Source organism: Rhincodon typus, chromosome 38, assembly GCF_021869965.1.
Source record: "Rhincodon typus isolate 14 chromosome 38, sRhiTyp1.1, whole genome shotgun sequence".
NCBI classification, from domain to species: Eukaryota; Metazoa; Chordata; class Chondrichthyes; order Orectolobiformes; family Rhincodontidae; genus Rhincodon; species Rhincodon typus.
The window spans coordinates 10180222-10198949 of NC_063369.1; positions in this window are offsets into that span (position 1 = coordinate 10180222).

Here is an 18728-nt window from a genome sequence, read left to right on the forward strand (position 1 = left end):
CCCAATGAAATTCACGAATGTTTTCGCCTGTCCGGAGGATGAATGCAATTCCCCCAGATATCCCCAGACAGCGCCGACAGATTTTGTTTTTGTTCCACACAACAGTAACTGGTCTAAAACTTTACAACACCAGCTGGGGGATTCCATCTATGCAAAACACGTCAGGAATGTATCATTTAAACAGTGTGTAGGAAACGGATCGAGTATAAGAAAATTGTAATAAACAGCGTTACAGTCGGATCTGGAGGTAAACAACCTCTGGTGGGGGAATAAAAAACTGAAAACAAGAAAAGATTTAACATTTTAAACAAAACATTTGTTTGATTCGGAAATAAACTTGAATCTACCTGCTTTTTTTTCTCAACTGTAAGAATCCTAAATTGCTCACGGTTCCGAATATTTTTTTTGAGGACTAAATGTTTATTTCACAGCTTCCATTGGGATTGAGGGTGGGAGATGTAGAGGGATTGACAGGATAGAGTATAAAGTGGATCCAGACGCGTTTACTTTTGTTGCTTGTTCCATTTTGATTTATCCTGATGGTTTTTGTTCTAAGCATTTGAAACGGAATGAGAAGAGGGAGGGAGAGAGAGAGAAATGTTCGGAACTGTCGGAAGGTACGAAGAGGTGGGATGGGGAGGGGGGTCGAGGGTGCGGTTTGAAGCAGACAGGAATGGCTCAGCGTAGGGTCGGGGTTTAGAGGTCGGACATACAAATGTAACTTTGAATCGAATCAAACCCGTTCAATCATGCATTAAATAATTTCGTTCATTCTCCAACTTCTCCTCAGCCTCTCAGATAAACATCTTCAAAAGCCGGTTACTGTATTAGAAATCCAAATTAAAATTTACCAGTCTAATTTAGCTGACGCCGAGCAAATATTAACTCCCACGATCGTTTCTCCTGTATTTTTGCTTGAACCAATGCTCCCCTTGATATATTTAAGGGTATCGTTTCATATTTTTGTTTACCAATATTTTACATTCAATCCAGTCTAATTTCTCCCGCTTCGAAATGTGTAAAATCTGCATTTCCCCCGTTTCGAAACATGTTTTAAATCAGCAATATTCCAGCCTGGCGAATGGTGAATAGAATTGCTGGCATTTCATTATAGATTAGGATGTTTTAAATCAGAAATTCCAAGTGCACATTATATCCTCCTCGCATTCGCTCAATTTAAACAAAAAAATGAATTGGATTATAAATTTATTTTATAATTTGGCTTCACATATTGTGTTCTATCACCCGTGGTTCAGGTCTCATAATTATTTATCCTTTACATTACATTCTCAAAAAGAACTATTTCATCTGATTTAGTTTCAGTTTCAATAAACACGTGTTGCATCGCGTGTGTAAAATACTTTGAAATTTATTTATTTCGATGACCCGCAACGCTGCTGTGAACCCACCGTCCAAGCCACTTTCTCGCCTCTTGCATTTAGCAAACAGCTTCGTTTATATTTGTAATCTGTTCTTGCAAGAAGTTTCCCAATTCTTCACGTTTCATTTCTTACTAAAGCGTCTCTGTTCTGGCACCCTAAATATAAACCTAATTTATTTTTATTCTTCTTGGTAAGACACACTCCAATATAATTTTCAAGTGTCTTATCAAGTGGGTTTTATCGAGGCAAGTGGCTCTATATTATGATATTATGAGTCTACGGCTCCAATAATATTAAGCCCATCAAATGTGAAACTGTGTTTAAAAAGATACCCAATTAGACTTCGATATTCTGCGATTTTTAACCCCACAAGGCAGACTCCTGACAGAATTGATATTTATAATCTGAAATTCTGAAGAAGGATCACTGGACTCCATAAAACCGTAAGATAAAGGAACAGAATTAGACCACACGGCCCATCCAGCCTCCTCTACCATGGCTCATAAGTTTCTCTACCTCATTCTCCAAAATTCTCCCCGTAACCCTTGATTCCCTTAATCGAAATGTTCACTCTGTTTGCTCAGCACAGGCGCTAACTGAGTTTCTCCAGCAATTTCTGTTTTTTTTGTTGGGTGTTTATATTCCTACGGTCTGGTTTACAATTAGCAGCTGTTTTCTGTTTTATTTTTGTTTCTCTCCACAGATGCTACCGCACCAGCTGAATTCCTCCAGCATTGTCTATTTTGGTCCAATTTAATGTAGTCGCCACTCACCCCATCCAGAAACGGCCCCTGGTAAATTGCCACAAATCCTGTATTTAAGGCAGTGAACGACGAGTCCATAAATATATTGATTTGACCCAAATATTTTCTGGAACTCTGCTAGTTATAACATATCGAATTGTACAATATCTAACTTACAAACAAAAACAGAAATTGCTGGGAAAACCCAGCCGGAAGTTCTGAAGAAGGGTTTACTGGACCCGAAACGTTAACTCTGCTTTCTCTCCACAGATGCTGCCGGATCTGCTGAGTTTTTCCAGCAATTTCTGGGGTTTTTTCGGTTTCTGATTTCCAGCATCTGCGGTTCCATTCTTTAATGTGTCTAATTTACAAACTTATTTCAGTGCGGGTTAATGATCCAGCACTTGTTTATGTTATATATTATTTTTGACATTGTATGGACATTGGTTTTGTCATTATTTGCACACTATGGGTAGAGCAGTAATTTACATTAACACAATAACACGGACTGCACAGCCAGATAATGAAGCCGAATATTAACCTGGGACGCCATGTTAGGGCGGATGATGACAAATTTAGTGAAGGAAGTGGGGTTTTAAAGAAGTGTCTTAAAAGGATGGAGGTGAAGTGGGGAATTGGGGAGGTTTATAGGGGTGAAGGGAAGGGAGAGACTTAAGCTACAGGCATGGCCAGCAATGGTAGAACGATTCAAAACAAGGGGCCAAAATTCTAGGAGCATTTGAGATGGGGATTATTGTGGGTTTGTGGAGTACAGTGACCCTTCTTCAGAAGTTCGAATTATAAATACCAACTTTGTTTGAAGGCTGGCCTTGTGAAGTTGATAACCAGAGAATATCGAAGTCAAATCGGGAAGTATTTTTAACCCAGGTTTGCATTTGATGGGCTTAACATTAACGACACAGATGGGCATATAACCCACACAGCGAGCGAATCACAAGATAGATGATCATTTAGAAATGTATTTTATTGAAAGCTCTTAAAATTAGATTAATTAAATGTGCATAGAACAGATCTCCAACTTTAAAATATCTCAAATGACTTATTGCAAACATACATTCTCTTTTACATTATGTTAGATAATGTAAATCTGTTCTGATTTCTTGGGCCCTCTTGGAGAAATTCGATCATTTTGTTTGCATTAATTTCATTCCCTCGTTTGGCACAGGGCGATTTCTCTCATTATTTGGAAATTCGATGTGTACAGACGAGCCTCCGATTGCCGCTTGCAAACGGTAAGAGCTGGGGAGCTGTTACAGGCTTCGCCCAGCTTCCTGCCCCCGTGAGAGTTTCTCTTCCAGCGAAATAAAGTCAAAACATAGTCGTTGGTGAGAGAGTAGCACCGGGAAACGTAAATTGGGACAGATCCAATTTAAATCAAACACACACACACAAACACACATCGAATCGTTTTCTGTTTCATGTAAGAAATTCTAATAATCGATTAAAAATTATTCCAATTTAAAGGGACTGAGATGAGGCTGTGTAGGGTTATCAGGTTAGATGTTATCATCAATTTATTTTGGCGTTCAAAACTGACGATCTAATAATGCGAATTGAATATAATCCCGATTTGGACAGATTACAAAATTTAGAATAGGATCATAGAGTCGATCTGGTCTGTACCGTTAAAAATTACAATCTGCTCACCCAGACCATTGCTCAGAGCTCCAGTTCTTATTCACCCCTTCCTGTAAATGAGATGAGATTTATTTCTTGATGGATTAAAACTGGGAATTAAACAATTACTTTTCTCTGTTAAAAATGCATGCTAGCGAATGTTTTAAATGCTGTATTACATGGACATCATATTGTTATAATTTATGATTTTTTGACGAGTCATTAAGACTTTTTAAAAAAATGATGTGTGGATCCGTGAGATGGGCTGTTAGTAAATTGGCATTATCTGAAAACGCTGAACCTTCCTTTAAAGAGAACAAGACAGAAAATCTACAGTGTTCGGCTCTTCAATCTGGCCTCATCGCCACCTACAAACAGCTCAAAACAAGTGTCAAAATGTCAGGAGAACACATTTCAAAGGAAACATGTCTTTTAAAACATAAACAACCTTTTTCATCGTCATTCCTGCAAATGTTTTCTTTCAACAGAAACAAAAACAGGAATTGCTGGAGAAACTCAGCAGGTCTTGGCAGCATCTGTGCGGATAGGGGAGTGGGGTGGGGGGAGAGAAAATAGAGTTAATGTTTCGAGTCCAGGACCCATAAGAAGGGTCATTAGACCGTAAACATTAACATTGCTTTCTCTGCACAGATGCTGCCAAACTCGTTGAATTTCACCAGCATTTTCTGTTTGTGCTTCAGATTTCCAGCACCCTCAGTTATATTTTACATGTAGCAGAATCGCTACAAAATGTATGTTGAAAAGCGAACATTTGTGCGTCCTGTCCATTCGTTAGGTGATAAGGCCGGTCATTATTAATCACTTTTTGACAACTAAAAGTTAAATTGACGGCAGCTGTAAACGGCATTGCAAATAGACCGGTCCCAGAGGTTAGGATAATTATTTGGTGCAAAATTTATAACGGCGGCTCGGGCCAGATAAGTGAGTGAATCGTGTGAATACCCGGACATAACCGGTTTAAAGATGTTGCTGGTGTTTTAACATACAGTGATAGCACGTCTCTAGCCGCCGGCAGCAGATTGCTGTCTGTTTTATGTTGAAGATCAGAGGGGGTGTTAGTTTAAGATCAACGTTCCTTGGGTGGTTTCAGACTGTCCTTGTCAAGATTGTAGCTTTAGATTACATATAGCAGCCCGGAGCTTTATCAGAGTCCCAAATCTTCAGCGCTTCATTCAATAAACTTCCTCGCAGAGCGGGGCTATTTCTCTCTCTCACACACACACACTCGGATTCTTCCATCCCGCTCAGTCTTTGTCTCCTCGCCGCCACCACTACCCCTGCTCCTTCCACCTGCCACCTTCTGCTTTTCATTTCGCAGTCTTCTTCCTTTCGTGACCACCTTCACCTCCTTTCTAATTTGGCAACTTCTTCAGAGATGGCCCCCCCGCTCTGTTTGCGTGCTCAGGTATATCCCTAAAAACTTTCAATGGCTTAAACCTTAAAAGCGCGCCGTTCGTTTAACTTTTTAGTGTACTTTTGCAAAATAAATAGCTATATATGTACATCTTTACATTATATATGTTACCTTGGTAGCATATAATTTCTATATTACATGTAGTTCTTAATTGTTATATGCAAACAATAACTACAAAATACATATAAACGATAACAGCATCTTATAGATTATTGTAAACTATACATAACCCCATATATACGTTTAACTATAGACTATTATATAAATGTAAATATAAAAGTAACTGTGTAAATATATAGTACACAAACACCTTATGTACTGTATGTGACATGTATAATATGCTACATATAAACTGTATTAATTTTACATATGTCACATGCTAACTGGGATCGTTTCTTATGTGGAAGATATAAGGTAATTGACAGTAGAATTTGAAGCTGCTCAGGCTAAATGTTTTAACACGAGTTGCTTGGTGGAATTCACTCATTCAAAGGAAGTAGGTTCAACCGAAACTTCGAAAAGATAATTGAATTGATAATTCAAGAGGAAAACTGCAGGGCTGTCAGGAATGGGCAGTGGGGAGGAATTAATCAGATATCTCTTTGAAAGGCACTGTTCAATGACCTGAATATCCTCCTGTGCTTTATACATGTGCCTGTCCCTGTGACTGTGTGAGAGGGTCCATGTGTGTGTGTGTGTGTGTGTGAGATTTTGTGATTGTGTGTGTGTAAGAGGGAGAATGTGGCTGTATGTCAGGTATTGTGCCTGTATGTGTGTGACAGAAAGTGTCTGTCAGCAAGTGAGTGACGATGTGCGTGTGTGAGTGTGTGACTGTGTGAGAGGTTGTCTCTATCATTGTGATGGAGTGTGTCCGTGCATGTGAGGATCTTTGTGTGTGTTTGAGAGCGCGATTGTCTGTGTGTGTGTGAGTGTGACTGTATTTGAGAGTGTGTGACTGTGTATGTGTTTGTATGTGTGCATGTGCACGTGTGAGAGTGTGTGACTGCATGTGAGTGTGTGTGAGAGGAGAGTGTGTATGAGAGAGTGTGCATGTGAGAGAGAAAGGAGAATGTGTGTCAGTGTGTGTGAGTGAAATTGTGTGTGCGAGGGAGAAAGTGTGTCTGTATCTGTGTGTGTGTGTCTGTGTCTGTGTGTGTGTGTGTGTGTGTGAGAAAGAGAGAGAGAGAAAGTGTGTGTGGAGCGAGGGTTATGTATGTATCATTTCTGTATGCACCCTGTCAATAGAAGTGAGTTACACAACAGTACTTGGCTATAGTTCCCTGAGTTTTGCAGGGGCTGCCAGCACGTTTGAGACAGGGTGAGGGTGAAAGAGGGGAATATCCCAGTTTGTATCCGAAGAAGAAAGCAGAAGGCAAATAGAAATATTGAGTTTCATATGGGTGCCTCTGTCAGCAGAGTTGATTGTTTATGGAAACACACTAGACTGTTAATAATGTAGCAATTGTTAAAAACCATTGTATCCCTGGATGATAGTGATTCATATCACAGGAACTCTGCTGGGATATAGTTTGCATGCGTTGGATACATATACCTGTGCAATTGTTGTAGGACATATTGTACAGACTGAAAATGCAGCCAAGACCTTGGGGAGAATTTGACACTCTTCGCTCTCCCAACTATTTCTGAGCCTGTTTTCCCTTGCAACTACTGACCTGAACTTAATGCTGGGCCAACAGAATGCCAATGCTCACGCTGGCTTCATCAAAACAAAACCTACTGCATAGCTGAACCTGTTTATAAGAGACCCAAAGAAAAGCCCACATTAAAAGCATTAGAGGAATAAACAGTTCAGATGAAAACATCAAGCTTTCAAATGTTGCAAAGTCTTCGCCACCCACTCACTCTGCATCATCTCACGCACATTCAGGCCTTTCAGACACTTTCATCATTGCCACTGTACAGTTCCTAAGGTTTTATGACAGCAATCAGCTGCTGTTGGTTCACCAGAAAGAAACCCCAAGCAGCATCAAGTGCATAACTCAGAGCCGTGTAGAACGTGTAAGCTATATCATCCTGACTCACACAGCTTTGTACCCTTCCTACTCCCCACCACCATCATGAATGGTTTCTCTCACCCTGTCTCTCTTACCACATCTTTGAAGAGAAAGCAAAAGGTGAGGAAAACGTGCAAACAAACATAAAAAAAACTGGGTTTAAACAGGATGCCTCTAAAGAGGGAAAAGAGAGGAATGTTGTCTTGTCTTTGATCCTCACACAGTCACTGACCTTTTGTGTAAGTCCAACACACTTCACCTTTTTCCATTTGCAGAAGAGAGATGGAGTAGAACTAAATGGATAAAAACAAACACAGAGAATGCTGGAGAAGTTCAGCAGGGTCTGGCAGCATCTGTGGAAAAAGAAACAGAATTAACATTTTGAATCTGGTATGACTTCTTCAGAGTTGAAGAAGAGTGACATTTGCCTGCTGCATCAAAACAGAGGGGCTTGTATTTTCAACATCTAGGCTAATATATTTTTCATGAATTCTGGATACATCAAGCTTGCAACATTAATTCTGTTTCTCTTTCTCCACACATGCTGCCCCAAGTCTCTCCAGCACTTTCTGTGTTTATTGCAGATTTCCAGCATTCACTGTCTTTCGCTTTCATTTTTATGGACTCATTGTAAGATCTTGCTTTGGGCATGATGGGGCAAATGGCTTACCCTGGTGCTAAATGGTTCTAACATCTAACATTAGTCAATTGGATATAAATGTTTGTTATTTAATAGTTTGAGATGAGCTGGGACTGCAGGTGTGTGTGTTTTTCCAGTAACACATTGTTATGCAGATATAGCCATAAGAATTTCAGTTCTGAGGGATGGGGAAGATAAATGAGTGAAGGCATGTTTTACATATTCCAATAATGTTAACCTTCATCAAAACAGAAAACTTTGGATGATGTAGAAAGAAAAGTCTTACTAGTTGAAGGAGAGGTGCTGGCCTATTAGTGTTATAGCTGGACTGATAATTCAGAGACCCTAATAATGCTTTGGGGACACAGGTTCGAATCCCACCATGGCAGTTGGTAGAATTTGAATTCAGTGAAAAAATTTGGAATGAAGTGTCATGCATCCATTCGGGATTGTTGGAAAAATACATCTGATTTACTCATGTCCTTTAGGGAAGGAAACAGTCATCCTTACCTGGTCTGGCCATGTGACTCCAGACCCATAGCCAATGTGATTGTCTCTTAACGGCCCTATGGGCAATAAATGCTGCCTGGTCAGCGACACCTTCATTCCATGAATGAATAAAGGAAAAAAATGTATTTCAACTGAGCCAATCTCAAATTTGAGGCTACATTTCTCTTTTATGAAAAGTTCACTTTTGCTTCTGCTAGTAATGGGGCCGTAGCTTAAATTCCAAATCCTAGACCAAACCACAGAACAACTTGGAAACACAAGCTCCAGCACTCACTGACTTGTGATCTTCCAACGTTTTGTCGTGGTTTTATATCAGATCTTCAGGTTTTGTCTTTAAACACCCCTTTTCACAGGCAAATTCCAGAACGTTGTAGCCATGCACACAGTTAACAGTAAATGTCCCGATGTTGAATGGGAAATCCATGTCTGCCTGGCAGAATGTGGTCACAATGAAAGAGCAGTTTCAGAAATAATCTTTCCTAATTATTGAAGCCAGTTCATGAAAATGAGAAGAGTGATCCAGATTCTATTTCTTCAGGAGAGGATTGCTAAATATTTTACTGTCTTTTTAAGAACAAGATGAGGCTATTCAGCCCCTCCAGCTTATTCTGCCTTTCAATGAGATCACGGCTCATCTGTGCCCTAAACCCATAGCCTGAGCTCCATAACCCTTAATCCCCCTGGATTTGAATTTCTGCTGATTTCATTGTGGCACTAATATCCATATTCTGCCAATATTTATACAGGCAGTGTTGGCTAAACCAGACATGAACTGATGAAATGGTAGCCCTGATGATGAAAACTGTCAAATAGAAATAATCTAAAAGTTTCTATGCAGCAGTTATTGTTTCATTTTAGCACAACCTTTGCTTTTTGACTATACCCATTCCCAGTCCTTTTGCTTGTTATGCCACTCTTTAACCTTGCCTGGCCTCTGCCCTATCACAGAATCTCTCCCTTGTTGCTCCTGCCCCTCGTTCCCCTTTCCATTGTTTCCCTTCAGTTCTGATGAAAAGTTACCGATTTGAAGTATAAACTCCAATTCTCTCTCTCTCTCTCTCTCTCTCCACAGATGCTGCCTGACCTGCTGAGTTTCGTAAGCCTGCATTGCTCTGATTTGTAGCTTAAAGATGGGCCTGGAAGATTTGGAGTGATCAGGGCCAGAGACCAAAACCAGGGGACATGATTTAAGAATAAGGCGTCTCCCTTTTAAGACAGCAATTAGGAGAAGTTTATTTTTTCTCGGTGTATCTTTTCAACAGAAAGCAGCAGTCCTTACATTTATTCAAGGTTGATTTAGATAAATGTTTGATGAGAAAGCCAAGGGTGTTTCTTTTAGGGAGAGGGGAAGAGACAGGCAAATGGGGATGTGACCACAAACAGATCAGGCACGATCATATTAAATGGTGGAATATCTTTGAAGGGCCAAATGTCATATTGCTGCTTCTAAAGCCTCCGCCGTTACGTTTCCTTTCCTAATCATCCACCATGGTTTGAAGGATTGAAGAATTTGAAAAACTCTTGGAAATAAATGGTTCTTGTAGTTTGTGTGGATATTAACACAAATCTAGTACCCTCAGAATGTCTGTTTGTTAAAGTGGTAATGTCCCTACCTCTGAGCCAGGAGACCTGGGTTCAAGTCCTGTCTGCCCTGGATGTATATCATAACATGTCTGAGCAATGTTTATTACACAACGATCAATCATAGATTTACAATTGATCTGGCATCAACGGAAGAGGGCAGCTTCAAATTTCCACCATGTTTGGGATGGGCAAGTGTCCCTTCATCTTAATTCAGTGTGTGGCCCAATGGTTAGCACTGCTGCCTCACAGCGCCAGGGACCTGGGTTCAATTCCACCCTTGGGCGACTGTCTGTGTGCAGTGTGCACATTCTCCCTGTGTCTGTGTGGGTTTCCTCCCACAGTCCACCAATGTGCAGGTTAGGGTGGAGTGGCCATGCTAAATGGCCCACAACGTGCAGGCTAGGTGAATTAGCCATGCCAAATATGGGGTTCCAGGGATAGGATGGGTCTCTTTGGAGGGTTGGTGTGGATGCGATGGGCTGAATGGCCTGCTTCCAGGCTGTAGGGATTCTATGAGGGCGAACTGTATTTTTGTTTTGCTCTGTACTCACGGCCATATTCTCCCAAGCAGCGGATATTTGATCCCAATTTCATCTGCCTGTCCCCTTAGTATCTTGGAATCTTCAATTTACTCCTTAAGCTTCAAAATTCCAGGGAATACGGCCCTGTTTTGTGGAAGCTGTCCTGTGATTTCTCCCTTGGAATCCAGGTCTCAACCTTTCTGCATTCCGTCGAATATAACCCTGGAGCCTAATGAATTGTTAGATCTTTAAACGGTTAATAAATTAACTTTAGGAACAAATGCAGCTACATGTGAAGGTGAAAATTCAGCAGCAAACATAATGTTTCAAATTGATCCTGAGGGCATTTCCCATGTGGACGGGCGTCTTGTGGTGCAGTGGTAGTGTCCCTGCCTCGGAGCCAGGAGGCCCAGTTTCAAGTCTCTCCTGCTCCAGAAGCGCGTAATAACATTTCTGAACAGGTTACGTGGAACAATCCCTCTTCCGTACCAGCCCTAAACCCCACCTCTTCCTCCATTACATTCATGATTGTATCGGCGCCGCCTCGTGCTCCCACGAGGAGCTCAAACAGTTCATCCACTTCACCAACACCTTCCACCCCAACCTTAAGTTTACCTGGACTATCTCTAATACCTCTCTCTCCTTCCTGGACCTCTCTGTCTCCATCTTGGGCAACCACCTAGAAACCAATATTCATTTCAAGCCCACCGACTCCCACAGCTACCTAGAATACTCCTCGTCCCACCCACCTTCCTGCAAAAATGCTATCCCCTATTCCCAATTCCTTCGCCTCCGCCGCATCTGCTCCCAGGATGAGGCATTCCACTCCCATACATCTCAGTTGTCCTCGTTTTTCAAGGACCGTAACTTCCCCCCCTCAGTGGTCGAGAACGCCCTCAACCGTGTTTCCCACATCTCCCGCAACTCATCCCTCACACCCCATCCACGCAATAAGAACCAAAAAAGAATCCCCCTCGTCCTCACGTACTACCCCACCAACCTCCGGATCCAACGCATCATCCTCCGACATTTCTGCCATCTGCAATCCGACCCCACCACCAAAGACATCTTTCCCTCCCCACCCTTATCTGCTTTCCGGAGGGACCACTCTCTCCGTGACTCCCTTGTCCGCTCCACACTCCCCTCCAGCCCCACCACACCCGGCACTTTTCCCTGCAACCGCAGGAAGTGCTACACCTGCCCCCATACCTCCTCCCTCACCCCCATCCCAGGCCCCAAGAAGACTTTCCACATCAAGCAGATGTTCACCTGCACATCTGCCAATGTGGTATACTGCATCCGCTGTACCCGGTGTGGCTTTCTCTACATCAGGGAAACCAAGCAGAGACTCGGGGACCGCTTTGCAGAACACCTACGCTTGGTTCGCAATAAACAATTGCACCTCCCAGTCGCGAACCATTTCAACTCCCCCTCCCATTCCTCAGACGACATGTCCATCCTGGGCCTCCTGCAGTGCCATAACGATGCCACCCGAAGGTTGCAGGAACAGCAACTCATATTCCGCTTGGGAACCCTGCAGCCCAATGGTATCAATGTGGATTTCGCAAGCTTCAAAATCTCCCCTCCCCCTACCGCATCCCAAAAGCAGTCCAGCTCGTCCCCGCCTCCCTAACCTGTCCTTCCTCCCACCTATTCCCCTCCTCCCACCTCAAGCCGCACCCCCATCTCCTACCGACTAACCTCATCCCGCCCCCTTGATCTGTCCGTCCTCCGTGGACTGACCTATCCCCTCCCTAACTCCCCACCTACACTCACCTTTACTGGCTCCATCCCCGCCTCTTCGACCTGTTTGTTTCCTCTCCACCTATCCTCTTCTCTATCCATCTTCTATCCGCCCCCCACTCTCTCCCTATTTATTTCAGAACCCCCTTCTCCTCCCCCTTTTCTGATGAAGGGTCTAGGCCTGAAACGTCAGCCTTTCTGCTCCTATGATGCTGCTTGGCCTGCTGTGTTCATCCAGCCCTGCACCTTGTTGTCTCTGAACAGGTTGATCAGGCTTGTCACTCTGTGGCTAAATGCTGGTTGTGTTTTTTTCCCGGAAAAGAGTGGACAGATTGGATTGGTGTTAACTTGGTGAACAGTTGAAGTAAAACATTCCTATCTCATAGAATCATAGAATCCCTACAGTGTGGAAACAGGCCATTTGACCCAACAAGTCCACATTGCCCCTCCAAAGAGCATCCCACCCAGACCCATCCCCCTACCCCTTTCCCATAACTCTGCATTTCCCATGGCTCATCCACCTAATTTACACACCCCTGGACATTACAGGTAATTTAGCACGGCCAATCTGCCTAACCTGCACTTCTTTGGACTGTGGAAGGAAACCGGAGCACCCGGAGGAAACCCACGCAGACACGGGGAGAATGTGCAAACTCCACACAGACCGTCACCCAAGGGTGGAATCAAACCCAAGTCCTTGGTGCTGTGAGGCAGCAGTGCTAACCAAAGAGCCACCACTTTAGAAGGAAGAACAGAGATGTAGACTGGGGAAAAGCTTTGAAAATCTGAAGCATAAAGTGACTTGGGAGACCCTAGCTCAGGTCTCCTTTGGCCCATCCGGGAACTTTTCCTTTTTACAAATTGCACAGAAGCACTGAGTGGGATTAGCCCTGCGGTGGTTGTGAGTCTGAGGAGCTGGATTCAAAAATTGCCTGTGATTTCAGACCAGAATGGGAGGACGTCAACCTCCCTGTGCCCTGAGCCTCCACATTCTCCACTTGCCTGTGTATTGCAAGTAGGCACTTGACTAATCGCAAATAGAAGATGTTCTGAAATCCAGAGCATGTTTCTGTACAGAATTAAGATTTCCAAAGGCCTGTGTTCATTATTTCCAAGACATTCACTTCTGGGGTTTGAGCATTGACACCATTTAAAACAAATTTATCTCAGTAGCCCAGGGGGCTTAGTCCATTGGAGAAACGTGCACAAGTACATTAACATCATGGATCTGTTAATATTAAATTTGAATGATTTATTGTCACTTGCATTTTACAGTGAATAATACAGTGAAATACACTGAAAAGCTTCAACCATTGCCACAATCTGGCGCGGTTTTGAATAATTCAAGAATAAAAAGATTAATTACCACCATCTCTTTGCCAATGGGCCCACCTCGCCATCGGCAAATCCCATGTTAAACCCACACTCACACCGGACCCAGTATCTACAGCGGTTCAAGAAGGCAGCTCTCCACCATCTTGTCAAGAGCAACTAGGGACAGGCAATACAAATGCTGGCCTAGACTGTGACGCCCACATCCTACAGAAACATACAGAAGAATATAGAGAATAGGAGCAGGAGTAGGCCATTCAGTCCTTTGAGCCTGCTCCACCATTCAATGTGATCACTGCTGATCATCCAAATCGCTCCCTGAAGCGTCACTGGACTTGAAACATTAACTCTGTTCCTCTCTTCTCAGATGCTGCCAGACCTGCTGAGTTTCTGCAGCAATTTCTGTTTTGATTTGGTGTTTATATTCCCAGGTCTGTTTTAGAAATGGACACTTTTACCTGTAGTAATTGTAACAAGGTCAGCCAGGTGCATGTCATAGACTATGAGCTCCCTGATTGGGGCTGTTAACCTGGCCCTATCAGGGAGCCCTGGCTGACAGATATAAACAGGAGTGTCAGGGGATTCTGTTCACTCTGAGAGCCGGCTCTGAGTGAGCTGGGTTGCTATCAGATACTATGCACGTGTAAATAAAGGGTGACTTGGTGATGGGATACCGACCTCTGTGGAGTTATTTCATTACCATGTAAAAAAAGAATGAACTGTGGATGCTGGAAATCAGAAGCAAAAATAGAAATCGCTGAAAAAAAGTCTCTGCAGATCTGGCAGCATCTGTGGAGAGAGAGAAAAACAGAGTTAATATTTCGGGTACTGTGACTCTCCTTCAGAAGTAAAACTTGTTTTTCTCTCTCTCCACAGATGCTGCCAGACCTGCTGAGTTTCTCCAGCAATTTCTGTGTTTGTTTGTATCCCCAGGCGTGTTTCAAAAATGGACAACTTTACTCCAGCACTTTCTGCTTTGATTTCAGCTTTCCAGAATCTGCAGTCTTTGTTTGATTTCCTGTTTCTGCTTTCTCCCCATCCCCCATGATCTCTTTAGCCCTTATATCTAACTCCTTTTTGAAAACATGACTTAAGAAAAATATGCTTCGGTGCAGCAATATTAATTTGCAATATCTCCATCATCTCTGCAGGAAAGGTAAGTTGACGGTGGTGTATTGAGGAAAATAGGGCTACTCAGAGCTCGGTGAATGTTTGGAGAGAACGTCCTCAGCCAATTTAAGAATTGAGAAAGAAATAGACAAAATCAAGGGAAGGAAATATGGTGAGAGTCAAATTAGTTACATTTAGAGAAGCAAAGTGCGGGAATGAAAGAAAAACGAAAACAGAAATTTCTGGAGAAACTCAGCAGCTCTGACAGCATCTGCGGAGAGAGAGAAAAACAGATTTAATGTTCTGGGTCCAGCGACCCTTTTCAGAACTGGCCCTCTCTTAGTGAGAATGAGAGATTGGCTTCAGATAGAAATAGCTGGAGCAAAGGGAAAACAAAGGAACGTAAATCACTAAATTAAAAACAAATTCTAACAACAATTTACTGCTGTCGGAGAGAACCTCCAGATTCCAGAAGCTCTCTTTCCAGGCCAATGAGGTTCAGTGACATTGTGGAAAGATTGCTGTTAGAAGGGCTCTTCTGTCATTGAACATTAGCCGGAACTTTCCTTGGCAAAGTTATTCGACATTTATAACAATAAGCTAGCAATTTCTTGAAACTCACTGGGAGATTGAGGACGTGCTGCCCTATTTGCACAAAGTTAACGGTCATGCGAGCCGAAATTGATTGGCAACTTGTGTGATTTGCAACTCATAGCAGGTGTTTCCCCCTTACACAGCCTTGGCTCAGTCAGCACCAGACTTGTTTCTGAGTCACAAAATCCTAGGTTTGAGTCCCGATCTAGGGCTCGAGTGCAAACATCCAGGCTGACACTCCAAAGCAGCATTGAGGGAAGGTTGTGCTGCCCAAGGTGCTGTCTTTTGGATGTTTTGATTTAATTTGATTTGATTTATTATTGTCACATGTACAGAGATACGGTGAAAAGTTTTGTATTGCGTGCTACCCAGGCAAATCATACCTTACGTAAATACATCAGGGTAATAGAACAGGATGTAGGATGTAGTGTTACAGCTACAGAGAAGGTGCAGAGAAAGATCAGCTGTAATATATGAGAGGTATATTCAAAAGTTTGATATCAGCAAAGTCCTATCTGGTTGCTGAAGTAGATGTTGAAGATTCATGAAACCATTTTGAAGAACAGCTGGAATGTTCCCCTTGGTCAGTATTTGTCCTTTCTGCTGCCTCAGCAAATCATTGCTCCTCATGCAGTTAATTCAACATATACCTGTCTCCAGTATATTCATTAGTAACCTCAACACACACTCTTCAGTTTCAAAATCTCTAAGACAGGTTGACAGGGATCATTCGCTCCTCATTCCTTGCAATAGATCCTGGATCAGTGAGCTAAGTCTACTGAAGATGTGTGTGCTATACATAAGCACAAGGGAACAGAGGTCTATCTGTGAGGATATACAGGAGATAGAGGTTTAGTTCCTGCCATTAATGTGCAGCTGGGGCTACTTTGAGGTCTGCAAATGGTGTCCTATTTTGTCTTTCACAAATTTGGACCTGATTTTGCTCTTATTCATTACAGAGAGGAAGACAGTGGATGGACAACTCCCAGAGTGCTTGTAATCTTGAAGGAAAAAGTACCCATTGTTGTATGCAAGCCTGCTTTGTACTTAAAATAAAATAGGCAGGGAGAAAATTGTTGTCCTAAATAAAATTAACTATTTGATCCCATTTTATCAATCCAGATTTTCACAAAAGTTGTGTACAAGTGCCACTCAGATTCCTGCAGGAATAAGTGGATAGAACTTTCCTATTGTCAATTAAGGGTCTTCTAATGGCATTGGACAGTGTCTGTAGAGAGGACTGTAGAGAGTGGCAAAGCTGCAGAGTTAATGACTGCAGACCCCCCCTCATTCATTCCTGCAAGCAGACTGAAATGATCATTTACAAGTGGGACTGGTTTTACTGCGATTTCCCCCAGTTTATAGAAACAGAGAGCCAACACTGCACCAAAGGCAGGAACTAAGCTGTGTATATCTTTGGCAGGCAGGCTCTGTCCCCCTGTGAGTTAACCCAAGGTTTGTAAAGGGGCTATGAGCCGACTCGGAGTTGGTAGTGCCAGTTCTGAAGTAACACACGCTACACCGACACATTACTCAAACTGTAGTATCATACTAGACATGAGAGCACAGTTAAAAAAAGAAGTCAGGGGGTCTCCTACTTAATGCCAAAACGAGGAGAAATTTTGTTCTCTTATAGAGTCTTGACTTTTTACAACCCAGAGAGTAGATGGGCAGGGTTGCTGGACATTTAAGGCTGAGGTAGATGGATTCTTGACTAATGAAGGAGTCAAAGGTTATCAGGGGCAGGTGGGGATGTGGGTTGAGGCCACAATCAGATCAGCCATGGATTTGGCTGGATGGGCTGAATGGCCTTATCTTAATCCATATGTTTGAATCTTCATGCAGCTTTCATAATACACACAATGTGCACTACTCATAACACGTTCTGGGTTTTTTTTTCATAGAATCGTAGAATCCATCCAGTGCAGAAAGAGGTCATTCGGCCCATCAAGTCCACACCAACCCTCCGAAAAGCATCCCGCCCAGACCCATTTCCCCCCGCTATATCCCCATAACTGCGCATTTACCACAGGCAATCCACCCAGTCTGCATATCGCTGGACACTACGGACAATTTACATGGCCAATCCACCTAACCTATACATCCCGAGACACCACAGGGCAACTTAGCATGGTCAATCCACCTAACCTACACATGCCTGGGCATTATGGCCATTTTAGCATGGCTAATCTACCTGGCTAGATCATCCCTGGACACCACGAACAATTTACGAAAGCCAATCCACCTAACCTGTACATCCCTGGACCCTACAGGACAATTTTGCATGGCCAATCCACCTAACCTGTACATTTATTTGATGGAATCGAGTCGATTAACCTCATATGCCATTTAGAATCTCTTTTTGTCTGGTTGATTCTTTTCCTCGCAGATTTCCACCCTCTTTCTGTTAAAGGTTTCACTTCCTGATTTCTAATGACACAGAGAAGGCTACGAGGAGATTACGAGGGATTCTGAAAAGTAGGGCTAGGCATGTTACAAAATGCCATCAATTCACAACAGTCCGAGAGTGAAGAGAAACATGAAAGGTCTTCATAGAGTACCGTTGAAGTTACTCAGCCTTTTGATTGCTTCTTTTAAAAATTACTGTCCAGCAAAAGATTATTTTACAATTTACACGGATAACAACAAAGGCTAGCACTAGGTAAAATAATTGGAATTTAAAAATGTGCCTTCTATATACACACCCCAAATTTAAATCCAGCCAGCCTGTTTTGTGGGCAGTAAGAAGATAGAGTTGCATTTATGTAGTGCCATTATGATCTAAGGATATAGAAAGTGCTTTGCAGCCAACTATGATCCTTTGAAATCAGTTCTGAGGAAACGTTAATGCTGTTTTTTTCCTTTACAGATGCTGCCAGGCCTGCTGAGCTTTTCCAGCAACTTTGTTTTAGTCCATGATCTTTCGAAATACCAGACAAGTAATCCAGAACCCCAGGCTAAAGTTCTGTGGCTGTGGGTTCAAATCCCATCACCCCAGACAGTGAAATATGAATTCAATAAGACTCTGGAACAAACCCAGAGCAGGGTTAGTCTAACGGTGACCATGTAGCCACTGTCAATTGTTGTAAGAGTCCATCTCGTTCTCTAACATCGTTTAGGGGAGGATATCTGCCATCCTTATCCAGTCTAACTAACATGTGACTCCAGACCCACAGCAATGTGATTGACTGTTAACCACTCACTGGGCAATTAGGAATGGTTAATAAGCCAGCACTGCCCATAACTTGTGAAGCAGTAAACAAGTGTCTTTGGCAGGAGGCTGATTCGATGGGCTCCACTACAACTGCAGCACCTCTGGAGGCTGTGTGGCTACAGAGTCGGACGGATGGCCTGGGAATCCCGGATCAGGATACTCTCAGCAGAGTGGCCTGGGCTGGGAAGGCCAGAGCAGGACACTCTCAGCAGCACCACCTGGGCTGGGAAGGCCAGAGCAGGACACTCTCAGCAGCATGGCCTGGGC